General features: G+C 37.1%; 1 pseudogene; it reads right to left on the bottom strand.

The window, feature by feature from the left end:
• Positions 1-14,065: 14,065 nt before the first annotated feature.
• On the bottom strand, positions 14,066-23,391 carry LOC104653918 (annotated as a pseudogene).
• Between the last annotated feature and the right edge of the window lie 2,204 nt (positions 23,392-25,595).

Consider the following 25,595-nt stretch of genomic DNA (forward strand, 5'->3'; position numbering starts at 1 on the left):
AGAAATAAATCACATTTTCAGATTTTGCAAAATTAATTCCTATATACAATACTCAATTGAGAGAAGTGCCATTTTTCAGGTGAGTGATATAAAAATGGTAATGTCTATACTAATTTGTATTCTATTTTTTTAAAATGTGGATTATTTTGACCGGGCTCAGTGACCCACATCTGTAATGCCAACACTTTGGTAGGCCAAAGTGGGCGAATCACGAGGTAAGGAGAAAACACAAAAAATCAGCTGGGAGCAGTGGCGGGCACCTGTAGTCTCAGCTACTTGGGATGCTGAGGCAGGAGAATGGCGTGAACCCAGGAGGCGGAGCTTCAAGTGAGCCGAGATTGCACCATTGCACTCTAGCTTGGGCGACAGAGCAAAACTCTTGTCTCAAAACAAAAATGTGGATTTTTTTTTTTTTTTTTTTTTTTTTTTTTTTTTTGCCAGGCAAGGTGGTTCACACCTGTAATCCTAGCCCTTTGGGAAGCTGAGACAGGTATATCTCAAATGAGACCAGCCTGGCCAACATGGCGAAAGCCCATCTTTAGTAAAAATACAAAAAACTTTGCCAGGTCTGGTGGTGTATGCCTGTAGTCCCAGCTACCCAGGAGGCAGGAGAATCACTTCCGGGAGGTGGAGGGTGCAGAGAGCCAAAATATCGCCATTGCACTGCAGTGTGGCCCAGAGATCTGGAATCTGTTTCAAAAAGTAAAATATAGGCCGGGCGCGGTGGCTCAAGCCTGTAATCCCAGCACTTTGGGAGGCCGAGACGGGCGGATCACGAGGTCAGGAGATCGAGACCATCCTGGCTAATACGGTGAAACCCCGTCTCTACTAAAAAAATACAAAAAACTAGCCGGGCGCGGTGGCGGGCGCCTATAGTCCCAGCTACTCGGGAGGCTGAGGCAGGAGAATGGCGGGAACCCGGGAGGCGGAGCTTGCAGTGAGCTGAGATCTGGCCACTGCACTCCAGACTCCAGCCTGGGCGACAGAGCGAGACTCCGTCTCAAAAAAAAAAAAAAAAAAAAAAAAAAAAAAAAAAAAAAAAGTAAAATATAATAAAATAAATGTGGATTTTTTTAAAAACATAATAAGCCAGTTTTTTATGGTCTTTCTGAAATTTTTATCTGCACGTATTCTTTTGATACAGAAAGTAATATATAGACAAGCTTATACAAATATTTCAACTATATTTGAATTTTATTTGTACAACTGTCTGAATAATTTTAATACCCCAGATTAAAGTTAGAAAATGTATATTTTACCCTTCAGTCTGTTTTTTTGATTCTTTTAAGTCTGAGCATAATAACTTGCTAAAAAGATTTCTGTAAGGCCTGGTTTCTGCTAACATTAATTTATTGGCTGTATTTTACCTAAGTCCATCATGCAAACAGAATTTGCATTGTGTCTTCAAAAATAACTTCTGAAAGCCTTCCATGGCCCTGTTACAACACTAACCATAATGGGATAACAGGACCACATTTACCCTCCCAGGTTAAATAACTATAAAACTAAACAGAAATATGAACCAAAGATTTTTCTACATTCAATTACAGGCAGCACCAAACAATAATTTCTCAGAAAATATGAACAAAGACAGTGTAACGATGAACCCTGTTTTTTGCCAGGCCATAACTATGTTACTAGATTGAGAAGACTAAAATCAGACTTCAACTGTATCAAGAAAGCTAGAATCTGTAGAACAAAATGCCAGAAAATAAAAGAGGACTTAAACAAAAAGAAAACCCCAGAGAGGCAAAAGAGCTCAGGAAGGTCTGCTGGTTCATCTGCATATCCATGTGAGAAAATTATCTGAAGCTTAAAAGCAAGCCCTGGAACAAAACTATTCCCTGTACATTCATCTATAATATTGACTGGGCAGAATATTTTGACTTTGGTTCTGGGTAAGTAGCATAGAATGTTCCCCATTTCTTTAGCTATACTCAATACTAGAAATGTATGGGTGCCTTAATGGCTTAGGTTGTAGTTGTTTTAATAGCCTGTAGTGACAGTTTGCTGGGGTTTGGTGTGCTGGGCAGGCCTGTAGTCAGGCTCCTGGGTAGCATCAGAAGACAGCAGCTGTGGGAGCTGCCTTGGGCAAGTCACTCCTAGGGGTCCCAGGCAGCATGGAAGGGCCCCACTGTGGTGGCTGTGGGCTAGGTGGGCCAGTCTTTAGTCTGCCATGTGGTATGTGTGGGTGGCTACAGTGGCAGTAGCAGCTTAGGTTCTGGGTTGTGGGTACTGACATGACACTCACTGGTATGTGGTTGTCTTGCTGCTGAAGGGCTGGGAGGATTTGGTGCCTCAGTGGCCGCATCCTCAGGCAGGTATTTTCCATGCTCTATAGATCACACATTTTTGTTCCCTGTGTTTTGAGGCAGCCTGTCAAATATGCTGGAATGCCTCTTCCCTGGGGTATAGGATGCTGCATGATTTCCATTACCATGGACCCAGCCACATTGCTGCATCCAGCTGACATTGTGAAACTGAGGCCTCTGTGTGGACAAGAGGGCACGTCAGCAAGGACATGGAGATGCGGGGGATACTGGACGACTGGACAAAAGGCTCTCTGCCATAGGTTAAAGACAGCCTTTTGCCCAATATCACCCTCAATATTGGGCCATGCACCAGCAGTGTGGGCCTCTGTGGGCATGGGGTCTTGTGTGAGTTGCCTCTCTAAGACAGTGTAGTTGTATGGGCATCAGGCAGGTCTCTGTATTAGGCTTAAGATCTGTCCTCACTGGGCCAAGGGGATTCTCTGCATCTAGGATTGCAAATGCAGTCTTTCTTTCTCCCACAGTGGAGAATTCCTTTTGGTTTTAAGCTGTTTCCAGCTGGCTGCTTTGGTCCCTCTCTATACTGCTGTGATCTCTGGTTTTCATGACTCAGAAAGTCACAGTCACTTCCCTGCTGAATTCTAGCATTCTCCCAAAGATGTTTGATTCAATGCATAGTTATCTATTCGCTATTTTGGACCTTCTTTGTGCAGAAGGTGAGTCTTGAGTGACTCTAGCAGCCATTTTATCCTTTTGTTGTTTTATATTTAATTAAATTAATTAATTAATTAATTTTATTGAGATTGAACCTTGATCTGTCACTCAGGCTAGAGTGCAGTGGAGAGATTTCAGCCCACTGCCACCTCCTCCTTCTGGTTCAAGGGATTCTCCTCTCTCAGCCTTCCAAGCAGTTGGGATTACAGGTGCCCACTACCAAGCCTGGGTAATTTTCTTTTTTTGTATTTTTAGTAAAGATGGGATTTTGCATATTGGCCAGCCTGGTTTCAAACTCGTGACCTCAGGTGATCCACCTACCTCAGCCTCCCAAAGTGCTGGAACTACAGGCATAACCCACTGTGCCCGGGATTTTATTTGTTTAAAAATATGTATCAATTACTTTTCTCTCCTTTTATCATTGTCATCTCCTTATAGTACTCTATATATTATCATCTTGCTTCATAATGTTTCCCAAGTTCCTTATGCTATCTTCAAGATTCCTTATTTTTCTCTTTCATTTTTATCCTCCATTTGATTATGTTTAAAGACTTGGCTTATTTTTGCTTACCTTTTATTCTGCTTGACCCAGTTTACTGTTCGGCCCCTCTATTTAATATTTGACTTGGCTTCTTGTGTTTTTACTTCTTTGATTTCTGCTTGATCCTGAAATATTTTCTACCTCCTTGTTAAACTTATCAGTTTTTAAATTCATTGCTCTCCTGACTTCTGGTAATACTTTAGTGATTTTTGTTTTGATTTCCCTGTCAGGGACATTACATACTTTCATTTTATCAGAGTCCAACTCTGTTATTTCTTTCATTCTTTACCTCAGAATATATTTTCCTCTCCTCAGAATATATTTTCCTCTCCACTGCACTCCCCCGCTACCCTGCCCTCCTGTACCCACTACCACTAGCCTCATTTTTCTTGAGTATAATTTGGTTTCTGCTAGTTGCTAAAGACCACCATCTTTCTCTGTTTTCCTTAACTCCTGCTATGTAGGAAATTTCGTTTCCTTATCAATGCAACCAGAGATTCCAGGTGCTTCTGCATTCTGTGATTGCCCAACTCACTGTCTTTCTTCTTATGCTCCCCCTGGATTGCAGGATGTGCAAAATAATACTATTCCTTTGACATAGTCAAGATAGTAGCCGGTCCCATGATATGATGCAGCTAAAAGATTTTGGGATTAGATGTATATTACTTGTGGAGAAACTCAGGTTCAGAGTTTATGTCCAACCAGTTCTGAGAACAGTGTCCATGACTAACAACTGTATAGTCATTCATTATGCTGACTCTGAGTCTGGACAGATAGCCACTGAATATTTACAACTTTGGCAATCTTGTTCTCTGCGATATAGGAGAGTCAGAATACAGAGTCCCATTCACTTCCAGAAGTAGATAATTTAGGACAAATCCCTTAGGTAAAGGCTGTAAAAATCTGTGACACATGATGTGTGCAGAACCTGCTTCCAGAGAGGTTCTACAGACCTTGATTTCTCACCAGAGCAAGCCAGGGAGAAGGTAGTGCAGAGTACCTGCTTTCTCATTCTGCATTGTCAAAGTTACACAAGTTTCTTCCAGGAAGAACCTGCAAGTCAGATTTCCTGCTGTGGCAAGGCAGAGAAGAAGGCAAGAAGGCCTGAGAGGAGTTCACTGCCACATTTATATTATACCAAAAATCTGTCCAGGGAGAACAGCAGGTGGGATTTGTTGCTAGAACAAGTCTGTGAAGCAAGCAGGCTATGTCTGGTGACAGAATGGGAATGCTGTCTCTTCCATTCAGGATTTCAGAGATCTAACTGCCTGATTTTCTCTAGCAAGTGATGGCAGAAATTGCTATTAGAGCAAGCCAGGTAACTGAGTGTGGGAAGCGCTTTCCTTCTCATTTAGGCTTGGAAGTATTCTGACTCTCTGCCTCATTCCAGATAGAGATTGAAGGAAATTTTCCTGGAGCAAGTCAGGAAAATGTCTTACAGAGTGCTGTCTGTCTGTGTTTGGCTCATAGAGGTCTGTCTCCAGTCTATTTTGAGAGAATCATTGCAGAAATCACTGAAGGAAATGAAAGAAGGCATAGTGATTGTCATTCTTCTAATTTAGTCTTTCGGTAGTATTTGTTCTAGCCTCGTTCCAGGGAGAGATTTCAGAGATGTGTTACTAAAGCAAGCTAGGAAAGAAGGGATTAGAAGTGCTGAGATCTTTCTTCTTGCTCCTGATGACTTTAAACCTCTTTCCAGGGAGAGAACATAGACTTTCCCTAATCACTGAAGGAAGCCAGGGAAGAAGGCCTAGCGAATGATGTCCTTCCCATTAGGCTCTACAAGGTCTACTCTTTGTTTGTTTTGAGTAGGGATTACAGCCTTGGTTACAACTCCCCTGGGCTGTAATTCTCTTCATCCTGATACTGTTTTTTGAGAGAGAAATGTATTCTTCATTGTGAAATGTTTCTTCCAAGCCTGGTGTGAAAGTCAGCTCTATTTAACTTTTTTTTTTTTTTTTTTTTCAGTGAACATTAGTCATTTACTCCTGATCTGAACCTTTCTTCTTCATGACTGTCTTTCTTTGTAGGAAACCCATTTCCTTGCATGTAGGTGGGGTATCTATTCTTCCTGACTCTCCTGCTAGTAGAAATTATTTTCTGGTTCACTGGGCTTAAGTCAGGAAATCCTGACTTCCTGATATCCCTAAGTAGGGAATTATTTTCTTACTTCATAGGATAAAATATTTTTTCTTTTGCTTTGTTTTCACCATAGGGATTATTCCTTAACTCTCTGAGCTTAAAGTGTCTTTTTTTGCTATCACTTCTTGGTAGGAATTACTACTTGACTCCTGAAGTGAAAATCTTGTCTACGTTTTCTATCCTTACCTAATACAAATTATTCTCTGACTCTGTGCTGAATGTCATATCTTTTCATTGTTGTTGTTTTATTGATGATTAATCCCAGACTTTACAGGATAGAAATATCTTTTTAGTGGATGTCTTATCTGAATAGAAATTATTCCCCAATTTCTGGGATAGTATTCTTTTTTTTGGCTGTTTTACTTCAGTGGGAGGTATTCCATGCTTCCTGGGGTAGAAAATTCTTGTTCTTGATTGTTTTTCTGACTGAAGACTTTCCCCTAGACTCCTGGTTTGGAAATTTCGGACCTTATTTGCTAAGCAGAAAAAAAAAAAAAAGTCCTGACCCTACTTCCTGTGTAGAAATTTCCTGACTCCTGGAACGAAAACCTGTTTTCCCTGGCTCTGTTTCATAATAGAAATTATTTTCCTGATTGGACGTCATGTCTTTCCAGACCTCTTCCTTGAGTAAAAATTATATTTCTCACTTCTTGCTTTGAAAGACCTTCCTCCTGGCTCTCTTATCATATGGAATTTATTCCCTGGAACCTGAGCTGTAAGTCACTTCTTATTAGCTCTCTTTTCTGATTCTCTGGCTAGATAGCTCTTCTTTCTGGTCTCTTTGTTAATGGGTAAAATTTTGTGACTACTTGATTGTCTCTCTCTCTCTAAGTGAGAATAATCTCACATGATTCTGAGCTCGTAGTCACTTCTTCTTGGTTCCCTGTCCAAAATTGGTATTATTCTCTGAGTCCTTGGACTGAACTTCCTATTTTTCTTTGTTCTTTTCTCTGCGGTAAATATTAAATGAGCTCTGTGATGAAAGACTGTTTTTCTACTTCTTTTCTTGATTGAAGATTATTTCCTAGCTGCCTGGGATAGAAGTTTGTCATCGCTCACTCTTTTTCCTGATTTGAAATTTTTCTCTGACATTGGGCTCAATATTCTTTTTTCTGACTCTATTTCCTGATGGCGATTATACTCTGAGTTTGTTCCAAATCCTTCCTTCTCTCTCTTTAAAAACATAATAATGATTATTCTAACTTTCTTAAGTAGAAGTTTTCTCTTATGGACTCTCTCTTTCCCGAGTGGCATTTATTCGTAATGTGCAGAAAGTATTTTCCTCCTGGTGTTTCCCTTACTAGGGATTACTGTCTGACTCCAGGAGATTGACAGTTTCTCATTTTGTTTTTCTTAACTTTTTTCCCTTTATTATAGATTATTCCAATTTTTCCAATTTTCTGAGGATTACTTCCTGATATGTTAGTTGGAAATCTCATCTTCCTGGCTCTTTTTCTTTATTGGATATTATTCCCTGTCTCCTAGGGTGACATTTTCTTTTCCCAGCTTGTAATTTTTTCTTATGGTTATTCCCTGACCCTTGGGGTTGCAGGTCTCTCTTGCCTTGCTCTCTAATCTGACTGGAAATTGTTTCCTGATTTCCAAGTCTGCAACTCTTTTTTTGTTGGCTACGCTTCATGTTTGAGATTATTCCTTTAGGTTCTGTGTTGTGTATCCTTCTTCTTCCCAAGAGGGGCTCATTCTCTGACATTTTTGGCCTGAATTTTCCTCTTGGATGTCTATTCTCAAGTAAGATTTTTTCCCTGTTTCTCTATGCTATCTACTCCCTGAGTGGGGTTTTCCCTGACTCCACTGGCTGGGTGACCTTTTTTTCTAGCCTCTTTCCTGAGTGGAAATTATTTACGGATTCCCCATGTTGCAGATCTTTTTTCCTTAACAGGAATTTCCTCATCTTTCTGACCTGTCATATCTATCTTAATCTATCTCTATCTCTAACTCTATCTCTATATCTATCTTTCTATCTCACAACTCTATCACTAATCTCCACTGAAGCTCTTTGTCACTTCTCTGTTCTTCACTTGGATTCTTGCCTCTACCATGGAAGTCTTGTAGCCAACTACAACCCACCTTCTCGAACCCTTGTGGACTTTAGGTTTTGCTTACTCTACATCCTTGTTTTGGCATGCATTTTTCAAGGATAATTTGGAACTTTAATGGTCTTTGAGAAACTTAACATCTACTACACTGGTGCCTGTTTGATGTCTTCCTTCTTATTACTCATGTTTCTTGTTTCTTCTTTCACCACCTTCAATCTTCCTTTTACCTTCCTTGAATTCTTTGACATATCCTCCTTCAAATCTCTCATCATTCATCCATTCTTCTATTTACCCCTAAACAAGCCTTTTTTATTTCTATTTCAGCCTTTCAACTCTCTATAGTCAACAGAAATGTAGGCTCAGAGGGGCTTAAATCAGAGGCCCTTGAGGGGCTTGTGTATCTTCCTCACTCTCCAAAAAATTGTTGGCCTGAAGTTGAAATGAAAAAATGGCTAATTAGAAGAGACTGAGTATTTTATCTATCAAGCCTTTGGAGACATCCAGACTGCAACTAGATGTATTCTATGCCCAAAATGTAGTCCTCTGGCTCCATAGATAAAATATTAAAGCAAAATAGTATCACAAAAGTCTGCTTCCCCAATACAGACAAAAGGTATTAAACTTCCTATTGAATAGGCCACCTTGTCTCATTTGCCAGAAGAACAATTTAGATACAATATAAAATGGATATAAACCAGTGAGTTTTATAGTACTCTATTGCCTCATTCATGCCAAATTTTAGGAGAGCTATAAAATCTGTTTGTCTCTATCTATATTTTTATGCATATATTCTATATGTGTGTGATACATTTCTACCTCTGGATATTACCAAGTTAATTTTTAGTATCACTTAAAAGGGTGCTATTCAAATTGGCTTAGAGATAAATGAGCATTATTGTGAATTACATACTCCTAATAATCCTAGAAATATGTACTCCAGTTCATATCACTCATGCAAATATTTAGTAATTAATATTACTTTAAAATTTTTTAATATAAACAGCTACATTTTAGGGATTGTTGTTGTTATTAAGTATAAAAAGACATCTATGGGCCAGGCATGGTGGCTCATGCATTTAATTCCAGCACTTTGGCAGGCCGAGGCAGGTGCATCATCTGGTGTCAGGAATTTGAGGTCAGCCTGGCCAACATTACGAAATCCCATCTCTACTAGAAATACAAAAATTAGCCATGAATAGTGGTAGGCACCTGTAATCCCAACTACTTGGGAGACAGATGCAGGAGAATGGCTAGAATCTGGGAGGCAGAGGCAGGGCTTGCAATTAGCTGAGATTATGCCACTGTCATCCAGCCTGGGCGAGAGGGTGACTCAGTCTAAAAAAAAAAAAGAGAGAGAGAGATTACATTTGGTATTTGTATCCTTCTTGGATTTACTAATTTACTACTTAAGCTGTGTTATGTTCACTGGATGTTTAAGATTTTATAAACATTTATACGGCTGTTGAGTCATTTCTGAAGTTCAGTAAGCATGTGTTCTCCTTTCAACGGAACCTAATTAGAGCCTGTTTTTTTTTTTTTTTTATACAAAGCCTTGTCTGAAATGTCAAATACATTTAAGAATGATTTGCTTAAAATCAGAGATAACTAGGCAGCTTTAAGAACTAAAGTTGATTGTGGAGAAAATACTTATACAGCCCTCTTGGAAAATCCAGTCTGGTAATTGGTTAAGAGTTCCTAGCCCTTTAAGAGGTGAGGAAGGTCACTTCTGGGCAAGCTCTGGAACCTCACAATATTTGGAGACTCTGTGAGGAAAGGAATTCAACCAAATGTATAGGTTCTGAAAGGGAAGCCTGGTGGCAAGCTCCTGGCTTGGTTTCTAGTCTCAAAGCTTTAAAAATTATACTCTCTCAAAGCTTTAAAAAGTATAATCTGAAAGTAATTATATAAAGCTCTAACAAACTAAACTGGAAAGGCCTCTGTGGCCAGGCATGGTGGCTCACAGCTGTAATCCCAGCACATTCAGAGGCAGAGGTGGGAGAGTCAGTTAAGTCCAGAAGTTCAAGACTAGCCTAGGCAACATGGTAAAACCTCATCTCCAAAATCAAACAAAAAGACAAACAAATGAGATATAAAATTAGCCAAATATGATGGTGTGTGCCTATGGTCTCAGCTACTTAGGAGGCTGAGGTGGTAGGGTCACTTGAGCCCATGAGGTTGAGACTGCAGTAAACCAGATACTGTCTCTAATTTAAAAAATAATATATATGTGTGTGTGTGTATATATATATTTAATTTACATATATATGTATATGTGTGTATGTGTATATAAATGTATATGTGTGTGTGTGTGTGTGTGTATGCCTTTGTGGTCAATGACAATTCTTATTACATTGAATATACCTATTCAATATAGGTATATTCTTAGGTAAAAAATGAGGACAGAGCTAGTCACACCAGACTTATTTTGTGAACAAGAGTCAAGAGAAATAACTGCAGAGAGAATTTTGTTTCAATGGAAAACTAAAACCACCTATGTGAGTTGTCTTACATATTTTGTTAGTCTACAATCTCAATTATCATTTTATCCAATATATAGCTACAACTCCCCAAACTAAAATTTCAACACTGTGTCCCTCTTTCGTGATTTAGCATCACTGAAAACTGAAACTGCCCAGTTATCCTCAAACCTTTAAGCTGAAGGTAGATGACTACATATGAGCAATTTAAAAAATCATCTTCATGCCTTTAATTCCTGATGCCAACACTGGAGGCATTAAAAACTGCAAACCAAAGAATTCATCACTGCCATCCTCACTCCATCCACCATCTAAAACATACTTTAAGCTCAACATATAGAATTGTTAATTGACTGCCCTCTGGAATGAGAAAACGGCGTTTGATGGAAAGTAATCAGGTCAGGAAGACAGCACCCTCATAAATGTTATTAGCACCTTCCTAAAGGACTATAGAGTTCCCAAGCCACTTCTGCCACGTGTAGACCCAGCAAGAAGGATGTTTAAAATCCAGGAAGTGGCTGTGTGCGGTGGCTGACGCCTGTAATCCTGGCACTCTGGGAGGCCAATGCAGGTGGATCATGAGGTCAGGAGATCGAGACCTCGCAAAATGGTCAAGCCTTTTCTCTACTAAAATGGGCAAGCCTTGTCTCTACAAAATACAAAAAATTAGCCAGGCATGGTGGCGGGCACCTGTAGTCTCAGCTACTTGGGAGGCTGAGGCAGGAGAATCACTGGAACCCTGGAAGCAGAGGTTGCAGTGAGCTGAGATTATGCCACTGAACTCCAGCCTGGTGACAGAGCAAGACTCCATCTCAAAAGTAAATAAATAAATAAATAAAAGCTGGGTACAGTGGCTCACACCTGTAATCCCAGTACTTTGGGAGGTCGAAACAGGTGGATGACAAGGTCAGGAGATCGAGGCTATCTGGGCTAATATGGTGAAACCCTGTCTCTACTAAAAATACAAAAAAATTAGCAAGGCATGGTGGCGGGCACCTGTAGTCCCAGCTAATCGGGAGGCTGAGGAAGGAGAATGGCGTGAACATGGGAGGCGAAGCTTGCAGTGAGCCGAGACTGTGCCACTGCACTCCAGCCTGGGCAACAGAGCAAGACTTCATCTCAAAATAAATAAATAAATAAATAAATAAATAAATAAATAAATAAATAAATAATAAATAAAAATAAAAATAAAATCCAGGAAGTGACCCCACATTTAAACACTGTATTTGCTGATGCCTTGACTTTGGGCTTCTTAGCCTCTGGGATTACAAGAAATATTTATTAAAAATCACCAAGTCCACATATTTTCTCATAGCAATGCCTGTGGACAAAGATGTTAAAAAATTATCCTATTATTCATTCAAAAGCATTACGTTCCTATGAAAAATGATGCAATAAGGCTTTAGCTCTTGTTATATACAGGCTTTTCAGAATTTATTCTAACTTGCTGAAACAGAATTCTTATTCCAAAGTTGATAAATTATATCTTACATGTTACTCTTCTGTTTCCCATACTTTTTAATCATTATGACAGACTGTCTCATGGAGACAGAGTTAAAATATCCTAAGGACAGAGTACCATAGACACTTTGTCCTTTTGTTTTGTTTTGTTTTGTTTTGTATTTGACAGTGTCTTGCTTTGCCAGGCAGGCTGAAATGCTGAGGAGCAAAAAACAGGCTTACTGTAGCCTGGACCTCATGGGCTCAAGTGATCCTCCCACCTTAGCCCCCAAGGATCTGGGACTACACTGATACACTACCACATCCAACAATGTTTTGTCTGTTTTATAGACAAGATTTCTCCATGTTTCCAGGCTGCTCTCAAACTCCTGAGTTGAAGTGATATGCCCACCTCAGCCACCCAAAATGCTGAGATTAAAGACTTGAGCCATCACACCTGGACAGACACTGTTTCTTATGTTGCTACTGTGAAGATACACAAGACTAGGGAGTTGCATCCTTTCACTTAATCCTCACAATCCTACATTATAGGTGAATGAAAACACAACTTCATAGCATAAATAAATCACTTGAAAATCAAAGTTGGTAACTTCTCCCTTTAAAATTATTTGCAACCTTACCCTATAAAAATTATGATCTTGTCAAAATTTTCTCATAAAGATATGTCCTCCTTACAGATTAGTATGATAATATTAAGAATTATGGACTGTGAAACTCTGGACCTTCATATATTTCATTTCCTTAGGTTGTTTGATCAGGAAAATTAATTGGTTTACTTATTTGGTTCCAAATTTTTTCATTTTTATCATTAGATGTTATCTTAAACCTTTACATAATCACCTATCTGAAGCTTTATGATGTTGTTTAATGTTTCATACACTTCACTGTCCAAAAACCATGAGGTTTAAAGCATTCCTATTCATATCTTCACTTACATCTCATAGTCTGAGCCTGGTGGCTCATACCTGTGATCCAAGCACTTTGGGAGGCTGAGGAGGATGAATGAGGATTTTAAGACCAGTCTTGCCAACATGGAGAAATGCTATTTGTACTAAAAATACAAAAAATAAAAAAATAAAAAAAAAATAGCCAGCTCTGGTGGCATACACCTGTAAACCCAGTTACTCAGGATGCTGGGGCAGGAGAATAGCTTGAACCCAGAAGGTAGTGGTCACAGGGAGCCAAGATCCAGTCACTGCAGCCAAGCTTGGGCAACAAAGCTAGACTGTCAAAAAAAAATCTGATAAAATCTCAAGCCTTCTAGATGATTTCTATTTATGAGAACTTGTTGCTAAACCATTACTTACAACAAACATTGTCAAATATTATAGGAAATAATTAACATGAGTCCCTCCCACATCAAACACTTATTTTCCACTATTTAAATGAGAACACTAATTTCATTAAGCTATGTACTTAGGAAACATATCTGGTTCAGTTTTTATTTAGGTGGAAAATGATGTTTTCATCACCATTATCCCTCTTCAGTCACAGAAAGGCTTCAGGTATGTTCTGGATGTCTTAAATTTTAGTATCAACCATATCTAATTATTTCCTTTTACCTACATGGTTCCTGTGAATGATAAACATTTTAAGGTGAGGCAGACAGTTTTTTAGTTTTTCTGAAGATTTCTCAAGCTTTTAAAGCTTGTTAAGTTATTAAAGAGAAACACAACCTAATTAGAAAATGTGTGCATCTTGCAAGGGAGACGTAACCTATGCCTACTTTTGTATCTATTTATATTCAAAGCTATAAAAGAAAATTTCGACAAACACCACTATTCAATATCCTATTTAATTTGCTTTTAAGCACATGTAGCAATAAAATCAGGCATTATGCATTACATGTATAATTTTATTCTGAAAATATTAATATAGCTGTATCATCTAATAGTTTTCAAATAGCATTAACAATTATGAAATTCCTTTGAAAAAAATTCCGTTTCATCTTAATACCTCAAAAAATTCATGGAGGAAGTTAGGATCTACCTCTGTCCCAAAATCAACATTTTGTTTTAGTGTTACATAATGATACAGAAATAACATTTTAATTTTTGATTTGCAAGCAAGGTTTGGTGTGCAATAACTATTATCTTTCTGTTTTTTTCTTCTTCTTTTATTCTTTTTATTTTGTGAGACAGTTTCATTTTGTCACCCAGGCTGGAGTGCAGTGATGAGATCCGGGCTCACTGCACCGTCTGCCCCCTGGGTTCAAGCAATTCTCCTGCCTCAGCCTCCTGAGTACCAAGGTAACTGTTATTTTTAATATCTCCTTTAATATCTGCTTTGGGCTCTTTTTACACATTTGTTTCCCTCACCACTTTCTGTAGATGCCCCATAACTTGAGCTACCATATCTTTCATGAGGAGCAAGGTGCACCCTATCCACAAAAGGCAGATTCCTTCATTTCTTTTGGCAACTGTGCTCATGACCACAGGAATATAAATCACCGCAGCTCCATGAGTAACTCTCCTGACTTCTGCCGTGTCTGTCTCATGTACTGTTATAATCAGAGCAACTGCTCCCACCATAACTCATCCAAGGCTCTCTCATGCAGCTGGTGTACCATGAGAGGTCCCTGAAAGGTTGATTAAAATATAGAACTTATAATGAACTACATTTAAACATTTTTAATGGTATCACTAATGCATGTATCAGTTAAAGTACTATTTGGAAAATGTGCTTTCCTCTGTCTTCACTGATAGCATATTAATTATGCCTGAAATAGTCAAAAGGTTTTATTTAAAAGAAGTATAAGAATAGTATTTCCAAGCATAAGAAAGCTGATTTTAAAGTAAATGTCACATTTTCTGAAAATGAACTGAAGTTCTCACCTACATGTTCACTATGCATTATACTGTTAACAATTCTCAGTGTTTAAACGTGTTAAATTTTTCCTTTATGATTTTCCTTAAAATTGTATTAAAACAATGATCTGGCTTATTAATGCAATGCTATAGTTTATAAATCACACCTGGACACTTACCATAACTCTGATGTGCATCTCTGTAAGAACTTCCACTTGAACGTTCAGAATGATGTCTACCATGGCCCCTACCATAGCCATCATGGTCACTAAATTTAAAAAAGGTTTACTAATGTCAAACCTTAAGAAACAAACAACTTAAGAAATCTATTTGACAAAATCAGTAATTATTATAGTACCTATATCCTCTATCGGAATGTTTATCCTGACTAGAATGACCATAATCATGGTATCCATAATCTCTAGGTCATGAAGCATCATCCCTGGTGTCTCAGGAACTTGTATGAATTCTGCTTGCATAAGTTAGAGCAACATATTTTAAATTATCAACTTCTAGAATCCAAAATATAATAACTTACAACCTAAAAGGGCCAAATACTTGAATAGATATTTTTCCGAATAAAATATGCAAATGTTCAAAAAGCACATGGAACGAAAAATCATAATTAGTTATTCAGAAAATGCATTTCAGAATCAAAATGAGATACTATACTTCACACTTAATGGAATGGAAACAAAATTTTAAAAGAAGGAAATATAAAGTGTTTGAGGAGATGTAGATAATTTGGAACCCTGTGCTACTTGGAATGGAAAATGATGCAGCTACTATGCAGAAATGTGGTGGTTCCTCAAGAAAAAAAAAAAAAAATTATCATAAGACCACGCAATTCCACTCATCTATACTGAGAACTGAATAAGTGTATGCAAACAAGTATTTGTATATAGAAATACTGTGGTGGAAACAACCCAAATAAAACAATGGGTTAGCAGTTTGTGTAAGGAAAGAAGTGCTACAATGTAAATGAACCTTCAGGGCATCATGCAAATGAAAGGAGATAGTTATAAAAAGTCCTGTATTGTTTGAGCCCATTAACATGAAATACCCAGAACTGGTAAGTTCAGAGGCAGAAAACAGATTGTTGTTAGCTACTGGCTGAGGGAAGAGAGCAAATGAAAGGAACTGCTTGACTGGTAGTGGAATTGAAGTTTGAAGTGATGAAAATGTTTTGGAACTAGATGGAGGTAGCTGTTGCACCACACAGAATGTATTAAATGTTACTTATTTACCTTAAAATGTTTAATTTTGTTATGTAAATTTCATAACCATAACAAAAGTTGACCATTTTTCCATTTTTCCTTTACCTATCCTTAGTTGAATAAACCTTATCCTCCTGGTGACACAAGGTCATTTCTCTGGTAAGAGCCTGGCTCTCTGTGCGAAAGACCTCTGTATTCTCTCATCCACCTGACATGGGACATTTAATGTTAAAATGATTAAATATTAGGTAAAGAACACAAAATCTGAAACACAATTTTTTCTTCTCTAAAACAACTTTCTAAAATGATTTCTTGTATGACTCCTTTCTTCTTTCTCTAAATTACTAAACACTCATGACAACTTAAGTATATCCTCTGGCTTTGCTTAATCCCATGGCTCCCGCAAAGTCATTTTTTTCTAACGAAACTGAAGGCAGACTTTAATTCTTACGTAAAAGTTCATTTTTAATTGTACATATCTAGTTAGTTATTATTTTTCTTTTCATATGAATCACTGATGACTACTAATGACACAAGGAAAACATGTAAAACCATCAAACTCTTCACTGAATATAACGTTTACATACCATGTCCTTTCTCAATTGAAGAAGGTAAATTTTCCCATGTTGTTCAATCCATCTCTCACACACAAACATTGCTACTTCTGAATGACTGCATGCTAAATTTTACATAAAAGTGCTCCTTTATCTCTAAGTGATTGGCTCTATCTTAAATGTTGACAAATTAAAATGTACTAGTGCAGCTCTTCTAATGGTGGCCAATATTTATTTGTACTGCAGTTAGCAATACTCTTAAAGGGGTCATTACAACACTGTACCTCTTTCAAATATAGAAAACATCCTCCTTCAACATACTCTTCACATGCTAATCCATAGAGGTCAGTCTTTCACCTATGATGTTTTCACTGGCTAGTCTTCTAATGGAAATGTGCTGCTTGTGTATTCTGAAATCAATAAATACTTAACTTCACCAATAAATGTAAAATTGAAAATGGCAGTTTTCAGTTTCCTCCATATTATGATGGAGGATTAGGTAAGCATTTTAATTTGTTCTGTTTAAATTTCTTTGCCAAGAACTGCCACTCCACTTTTTTGTCTTGTTTTATTCTGTTCAGTCTGAAATCTCACACTTCTCAAAAACATTACTTCTATTCAGTCCTACTGTTGATCTCTTGCTGCTTAGAACTAAATTCTTTCCTCACAAAATTCCCAATCCTACAGTAAGAATCTTGTGATAAAGTTTCAATATCCTTGTACAATCTTAGTAATTTTATTAATAAATATTATTTAAGCCCAGTAATCGCTTATCTGTAAATTGGTCTTTTAGTCCTTGTATCCTCACATAACCAGTAATAATGCCTTGCACGTAAGTCTTATTGAGGTCTCAGAACCTGGATGGCCAGGCGCAGTGGCTCTGTGAGCCAGTGTGGAAGGCTGGGGCAGCTGGACTGCTTGAGCCCAGGGCTTTAATGTCAGCTATGACAATGTAATGAGATCCTGGTCTCTACAAAAATACAGAAAAAAAAAAAAAACAGCTATGTATACACGCATGTCCATGTGAAGAGACCACCAAACAGGCTTTGTGAGAGCAATAAAGCTTTTTAATCATGTGGGTGCAGGTGGGCTGAGTTCGAAAAGAGATTCAGCAAAGGGAGATAAGGGTGGGGCCGTTTTATAGGATTTGGGTAGGTAAAGGAAAATTACAGTCAAAGGGGAGTTGTTCCCTGGAGGGCAGGAGTGGGGTCACAAGATGCTTAGTGGGGGAGCTTTTTGAGCCAGGATGAGCCACGAAAAGGACTTTCACAAGGTAATGTCATCACTTAAGGCAAAGACCAGCCACTTTTACTTCTTTTGTGGTTGAATGTCATCAGTTAAGGCGGGGCAGGGCATTTTCACTTCTTTTGTGATTCTTCAGTTACTTCAGGCCATTTGGGCATATGTGTGCAAGTCACAGGGCATGTGGACATGTAAGTCACAGGGGATGCAATGGCTTGGCTTGGGCTCAGAGGCCTGACACCCAGGAATTTGAGGCTGTAGTGAGCCATCATCTCACCAATGCACTCTTAACTGGTGAGAACAAGACTCCAACACAACAAAAAAACTGAACAAACGATTTTTAGATTGGCACACTGGGGGATCACTACCAAGGGACTGAGGAAATGGAAGAATTCATTAGATTAAGAAGCCTACCATCAGAGAATACTTCCAGGAACTTAAAAATTAAGAGGAATTCTCTAGCAATCATAGGATGAAAACTAATGTTTGCCTCAGTGTAATCACTTCTTTGACCTACAGTTAGGAGCTCAAGTATTTCCTTATAATGAATCTGAAATTAATGTGAGATAGAAACTACAATAAAAGCTATCAGTAAATACGTCCATGTGTATGTCACTACTATTTTGTTTCTTGAACTAAAGTTTTGGCATCCAGTTAAAATAGCTCATTTTTAGTCATACAAAAACAACTGTCTATCAGGTAGCATTTACTTTGCCCCCCCACTGCCGATCCCACTATTGCTTCTTGCCACAGAAGGGGCAGTTTTTTTTTTTTTTTTGGGACAGTCTTACTCTGTCACCCAGGCTGGAGTGCAGTGGCACAATCTGGGCTCACTGCAAGCTCCACCTCCCATGTTCACGACATTCTTCTGCCTCAGTCTCCCAAGTAATTGGGATTACAGGTGCCTGCCACCACTTCCATCTAAATTTAATTTAATTTAATTTAATTTAATTTAATTTAATTTAATTTAATTTTTATTTTTATTTTTAGTAGAGATGGGCTTCACTGTGTTAGCCAGGATGGTCTCCATCTCTGGACCTTGCGATCCTCTCGCCTTGGCCTTCCAAAGTACTGGAATTAGAGGCATGAACCACCCTGCCTGATCCAGAAGGAGCAGATTTTTTAGGAAAAGGATGCCTGCTTCTTGAAGATGGATTTTTTTGAACTGGAAATGGTCCCCTAGAAGAAGTCATGTTGAGATCCAAGAGTGTATCCACCATCTTCTGTTTTTAAAGAAAATCTTTTTATGGCCAGGCGCAGTGGCTCATGCCTGTAATCCCAGCACTTTGGCAGGCTGAGGCGGGCAGATCATGAGGTCAGGAGATCGAGACCACTCTGACTAACACGGTGAAATCTCATCTCTACTAAAAATACAAAAAATTAGCCAGGCTGGTGGCAGGCGCCTGTACTCTCAGCTACTCGGGTGGCTGAGGCAGAAGAATGGCATGAACCTGGGAGTGAGACCATGCAATGAGCCAAGATTGTACCACTGCACTCCAGCCTGGGTGACAGAGTGAGACTTCCCCTCAAAAAAAAACAAAAAAAAACAAATGTGTATGTATATATGTATACAATTCTTACAAATCCATTATAAAATATTAATTTTAGCTTAAACTTTATTAAATATTAAATATATAATAAATAAAATTATTGAATATTAAGTATTGAATATTAAATAACAAAGTATTTTCATATATCTACAAAAAAGGTACATATATTCTAAAACCCTGGCAGTGTCACACATAAGAAAATACATATTCTCATACATGGCAGAGTAGTATTAATCTTCACCATCAAGATCAATTGAGAAAAAAAATATCATGAAGCTATGTACCTTAAAATGAAGCAAACACTGCAATTTCAACTTGAGAAAACATAACCAGAGAATTACACATCTGGTTATTAAAACTCAAATGTTAGATTTTTGAAAGCTGGTTAATAGATAATACAATTGAACAAATTTTTTTAAATACATGGGTTTTTTTAAGTAAAAATTCACCCCCTCATCCCTATAGAGTAAATCTTTCATAAATACCATTTTCAGAGTCTCATCCTCCAGCAAAGAAAGATACTAACATATTTGTGAAGCAGTGTTTTGTAGACTTTTTCTGAATCACAGACTCCTTTGAGAAACTGAAGTTATAGATTTCTTAAATGCAAAATGCTTTATGGCAGGCCAACGTGCAAATTATGCATATCGAAATGGCAAAGGAATATATTTGTATGGCTATTTCCATGTGTCTACATAAATAACAAATATTGCAAGATCAATCCTAAAATAATGACTTATTTCCTGTTGGAAAGTTTTCAAGATTCTATCATATTTTGATAATACACTTTATATGAAGTTCTGGCCCCCAAAATAAGAAACTCTAAAGCATAATGAATGTAAATGAGTTCTTCAGAAAACCTGTTGAGTACAGAAGATCAACATTAATAAACTCAATTTAGTTTTAAATGTGTGTTATTTCAATGCAAAATAATTAAAATTTCAAAATAAAATTTTCATATTATTTCTATCATTCTTATAATTCACCTTTAGTACTTAAAAATTATTTTGCTTATTATCAGTAAGTTAATTTTCTGTACATAAAGTAAATAAAGTTGAGAAATTTTGATATCTTCAAACTTATTTTCTTTCAGTCGTACGGTTCCATCTTTATATTTTAAAACATTACCCAAGTGTCCTTCTCATGAGGGACGCAACCCTCTTGTTTCTCCACTACCTCCTCTTGCAGATCTCAGACTTCCTGAAGCGCTCTTGTTTCTCCAAGAAGGTGCTGATCTCCACCTACCATCACTTTGAAAAGATGGTTTCTTGACTTGTTCTACTTTTATTGCTTTTTTCCTCCAAAGACCAAAAGTATTACGTATCCTATTAATAACATTGTCACATTTAACCTAAACACATTTTACAAACATTTTTGCATTCACTATATTTCAGTTCTAGATGTTTTCTCCCAAGGCAGATATCTATTTTTTTCTGAAATGACAATGTCTTTAACAATGCCAAATTTGAGACATTTACTGAGCACATGCCTTCCATTAAGGGATCAAACACAAATTCTATTATTCAAATTCCTTAAAAAGTTTTCCAGTGTTAAAAATAACACCTCAAAAAAATTAACCCATCACACCCTCTATGGGATAATGTAGCACATCTCTTTTTCACAATATATAATCTACTGTATCTTTGTATTCACATCACATATTTAACTGTTTCAGTGTCATAAGGATAAAAAAGAATGTGTCATCTAAAAAAAGAGATTATTCAAAGTGATTAGCCACATTTGTTATGAATTGTTTCTTGTTTGTTCTGCTAACACTTAAATAAAATGTCCTATATGATTTACAATTCTATATTTACTCTAGTTCTGTTTCTGTAAATTTGAACCTTGTTTGGTTTCATTCAGATTTTTTGCCTTATTCATTTATTATCTTGCCTTAGAAGTGTCCCTAATAAATGACTCTTAATATAGTACTTCATGTTATTTCTCAGAAATGCTTAAATGTTCTAATTAATTTCATAATAACTTTCTTCAGTTTAACATTTTCTATAGGCTAAGGGGATTTTTGAAAAAATACCAGCAAAAATTGTATTTAAAAATGACATTCCTTTGTTATTTGGGGGAAGATCTTAAATCCTCTCCAAAACTCTTGCAGTGACATAGCCAGTCCTTCCAATTTTGGGACTTCCTTTGTTATTTCTGGGCCCAAAATATACTACCCAGATTTGTGCATGACTGCTTCCTTACTAGTATTCAGAAGTCAGCCAACCTTTCTTAAACTGTTCATTCCCCCTGAAACTTCTAAGTACTTCCTTTATATTCCTTCTTAACTTTTGTGTCTGTTTTACACTTATATTTGTTCTTACACAATAAGATATGTTAGATGAAGTAATTTAGAAATAACATCTACAGAAATCACCTGTTCTTGTGCTTGAAAACTATGGGGAAAAAGAAATTATCATGTAGAATTTATCAGTAGAAATTATCAGTAGAAATTACTACACATAAGTCAAAATTATTTCCATACCTAATACAAAACCATGAGCCAAAAGCAACTTTCATTTTCTACAAAAATTTAAAATATGAAAGTATAAGCTTGAATAAAAATGCACTTTCTGCTGTGTACCATGAACTCTGCTAGATGTAAGAGAAATAAAAGCAACTAAGAAAATTTAAATATGTACTAAAAACGATTTAACAATCAATAGATTAATACATGGTACAGTGAGGACAAATACCCCAATATACAATGAAGAAGAAAATGTAAAATCTAAGCTGTTTTTGAAGCATAAGTTGCTGTTTTTGAGACACACGTAGTGAAGAATAACTCTCAAGAAGTCCAAAAACACATATCGGTGAAAGCATAAAGAGTAATGGCTACTAAAAACAGATTGGGATAATGTTATAAAACAAGCTCCAAAGTATCCAGAATGCTATGATTTTGATGGTAATATAAAGGAATTCAGTAGGTAACAGAATTACACAAAGGTTTAAAGCTGTAATAAACACACAATCACTAGAATTTAAGATTCAATAAGAGAGAGACCATTGGTTAGATCAAAATAAGTCCCCAGACACACTGGGAAAATGAGTAATTAGGTATTCATGTTACATAAATCACTCTGGTGATAGGATAAAAATGTTTTTAGGAGAAAAAGAGCAAGGATGGGCAAAAATGCCAGTTAGTAGTTCAGTTACCCAACCTCAATGTACTCATATTATTTTCTACTTTCAAGTACTTAACACTTCCTTAAATTTAAAGGTCTTGTTTAAATATACTTTCTCAAGAATGTATTTTCAGAAAATGCAAAATAAACTTTCCTTCTTGTGAGTCTGTCTAGATGTCTCACTATAGAAAATTTCCATTTTGTAAGTTTGTCTAGCTGTCTATCCAGTTTGTCTATGCTATTGAAGTATTTCCATGAATTGGAAGTAATTCCATTAATAGCATTTAATAAATACTGACTGATTTCTTTCATTTTTGTGAGGGTTCCTTCAAAGTTTTAAAGCTGCTTGAAAGCTTTGAAAATCTATACTTTAAATACTAACATACAAATAGGTTTACCATATGTTGATTTATGTAACGTTTATTCCAATACCCTTCCAACTACACTTGCACTTACATGGCAAAAAGAAGAGGATGACTAAAGCATTTGAGCTCATATGACATTATGCTATCTTTAAAAGTTCGGTGATACTAAAAACACCCTGAAATGCTGTTAAGTGAAGAACAGTTACGATATTATTAATAAGGGCCTATTACATTTCCAATCATATCTTCAACAGCATTTTTAGCATCTGCAGTGTCCTCAAAATAAATACAAAGCATCTGAACTTGCTGGTTTCCTAATCATTTATCTGAAGAACTAAATTATATGAAAACACTTTACATTTATATAATGGACTCACCACAGAACTAACCAACCAAAAAAAAAAAAAAATGCATTTCACATCATTACCGTGATTCTTAATACTAAGTCACCTGTATATTCAGCCTATTTTATTACAGTTTGTTCCCTAGCTCCACAACATGTTTACTTTTGCTCATTTTCCTTTCTCAGCAGTAGGTGACCTTTACCACAGACCCTTCACCTGCTGCCATGAGAATTTTCCCAATATCAAAGAGAAACTTGAAAGTAACACTTTAAAAACAAATACATATTTTTATTTATGTACTCAGTATATATACTGGACATATATTTACTTTGGAAAATCTATATATAACCAACATACACACACAGACACACACACACACACACACATACAAACACACACATATATATAACAGTTGCCTTCCAATATGGGACCATATTTCCCAAATACCGCTGTAAGCATCTTTTCATTGGTTTCTAAACGGAGGCCACCAATGAAAAGACTACTAGGTCGATCTGCTTCCACCATTTTGCTGTAAATGGCAAAAAACAATAAAAACTAAAAAATTGAAGTCAGGTAGCGTGACACCTCCAGCTTTGTCCTTTTGACTTAGGATTGTCTTGGCAATGCGGGCTCTTTTTTGGTTCCATATGAACTTTAAAGCAGTTTTTTTCAATTCTGTGAAGAAACTCATTGGTAGCTTGATGGGGATGGCATTGAAACTATAAATAATCTTGGGCAGTATGGCCATTTTCATGATATTGATTCTTCCTATCCATGAGCATGGTATGTTCTTCCATTTGTTTGTGTCCTCTTTGATTTCACTGAGCAGTGGTTTGTAGTTCTCCTTGAAGAGGTCCTTGACATCCCTTGTAAGTTGGATTCCTAGGTATTTTATTCTCTTTGAAGCAATTGTGAATGGAAGTCCATTCCTGATTTGGCTCTCTGTTTGTCTGTTACTGGTGTATAAGAATGCTTGGGAGAAAATTTTTGCAACCTACTCATCTGACAAAGGGCTAATATCCAGAATCTACAAAGAACTCAAACAAATATACAAGAAAAAATCAAACAACCCCATCAGAAAGTGGGCAAAGGATATGAACAGACATTGCTCAAAAGAAGACATTCATGCAGCCAACAGACACATGAAAAAATGCTCATCATCACTCGCCATCAGAGAAATCCAAATCAAAACCACAATGAGATACCATCTCACACCAGTTAGAACGGCAATCATTTAAAAGTCAGGAAACAACAGATGTTGGAGAGGATGTGGAGAAATAGGAACACTTTTACACTGTTGGTGGGATCGTAAACTAGTTCAACCATTATGGAAAACAGTATGGCGATTCCTCAAGGATCTAAAACTGGATGTACCATATGACCCAGCCATCCCACTACTGGTTATATACCCAAAGGATTATAAATTATTCTACTACAAAGACACATGCACACGTATGTTTATTGCAGCTCTATTCACAATAGCAAAGACTTGGAATCAACCCAAATGTCCATCTGTGACAGACTGGATTAAGAAAATGTGGCACATATACACCATGGAATACTATGCAGCCATAAAAAAGGATGAGTTTGCATCCTTTGTAGGGACATGGATGCAGCTGGAAACCATCATTCTTAGCAAACTATCACAAGAACAGAAAACCAAACACCGCATGTTCTCACTCATAGGTGGGAACTGAACAATGAGATCACTTGGACTCGGAAAGGGGAACATCACACACTGGGGCCTATCATGGGGAGGGGGGAGGGTGGAGGGATTGCATTGGGAGTTATACATGATATAAATGATGACTTGATGGGTGCTGACTAGTTGATGGGTGCCGCACACCAACATGGCACAAGTATACATATGTAAAAAACCTGCATATTATGCACATGTGCCCTAGAACTTAAAGTATAATAAAAAAAACTAAAAAAATTGATATTTAGATAACAATAAATAGACAAAAGATAATTTTCTTTTACATACTGTGTTGAAAACACAAGTGAAATTCCCTGACAGACGCTGGCATCTTTTTAGTATTTCTGACTTTAAATAGGTAAAATGTGTAACATACAGAGCGAAAGGGGCAGTGACTTCAAGGACAAATGCTACATTTTAGTAAGTACCTGACAAAAACTTGTTTGCAAAAATGAGATGAGAAAAACTATTGTAATTTTCTTAAGCTGCAATACGCAGAATGCCCCATTTAAATAATTACATTTGAAAACTATATATACGGTACAATGTGATGTTTTGTGTATTTTTTTCTTGAGATATAAATTTCCTGTTACCAAAGTGCACTGCTCACTGCAGCCTCCTCTACTGAGCCTCAAGTGATCCTCCCATGTCTCAACTTCCCAAGTACCTAGGACTACAGGAGCTCATTACCAGAGCTAGTAGGCGTTTTTTTTTTTGTGTTTCTTTAATAGACACAGGTTTCCCCATGGTACCCAAGCTGGCCTCAAATTCCTGGGCTCAAGCAATCTTCTGTCCTGGTGCTACCAAAGTGATGACACTTCAAGGGTGAACCATCACACCCAGCTTGCTATTTTAATAAATGATTAAATCAAGTTAATTAAAATACATGCTTTCTTCGGGGAGAACATTTTAAATTTTTTACAATATTTTAGTGATTTGAAATATGCAATAGATGAGGGATCCCCAAAACGTGGTCTCCAACCAGTACCTGGCTGTGGACTGTAGGAACCCGGCTACAGAACAGGTGGTG

The sequence above is a fragment of the Rhinopithecus roxellana genome, chromosome 22 (assembly GCF_007565055.1).
Source record: "Rhinopithecus roxellana isolate Shanxi Qingling chromosome 22, ASM756505v1, whole genome shotgun sequence".
Lineage (NCBI taxonomy): Eukaryota > Metazoa > Chordata > Mammalia > Primates > Cercopithecidae > Rhinopithecus > Rhinopithecus roxellana.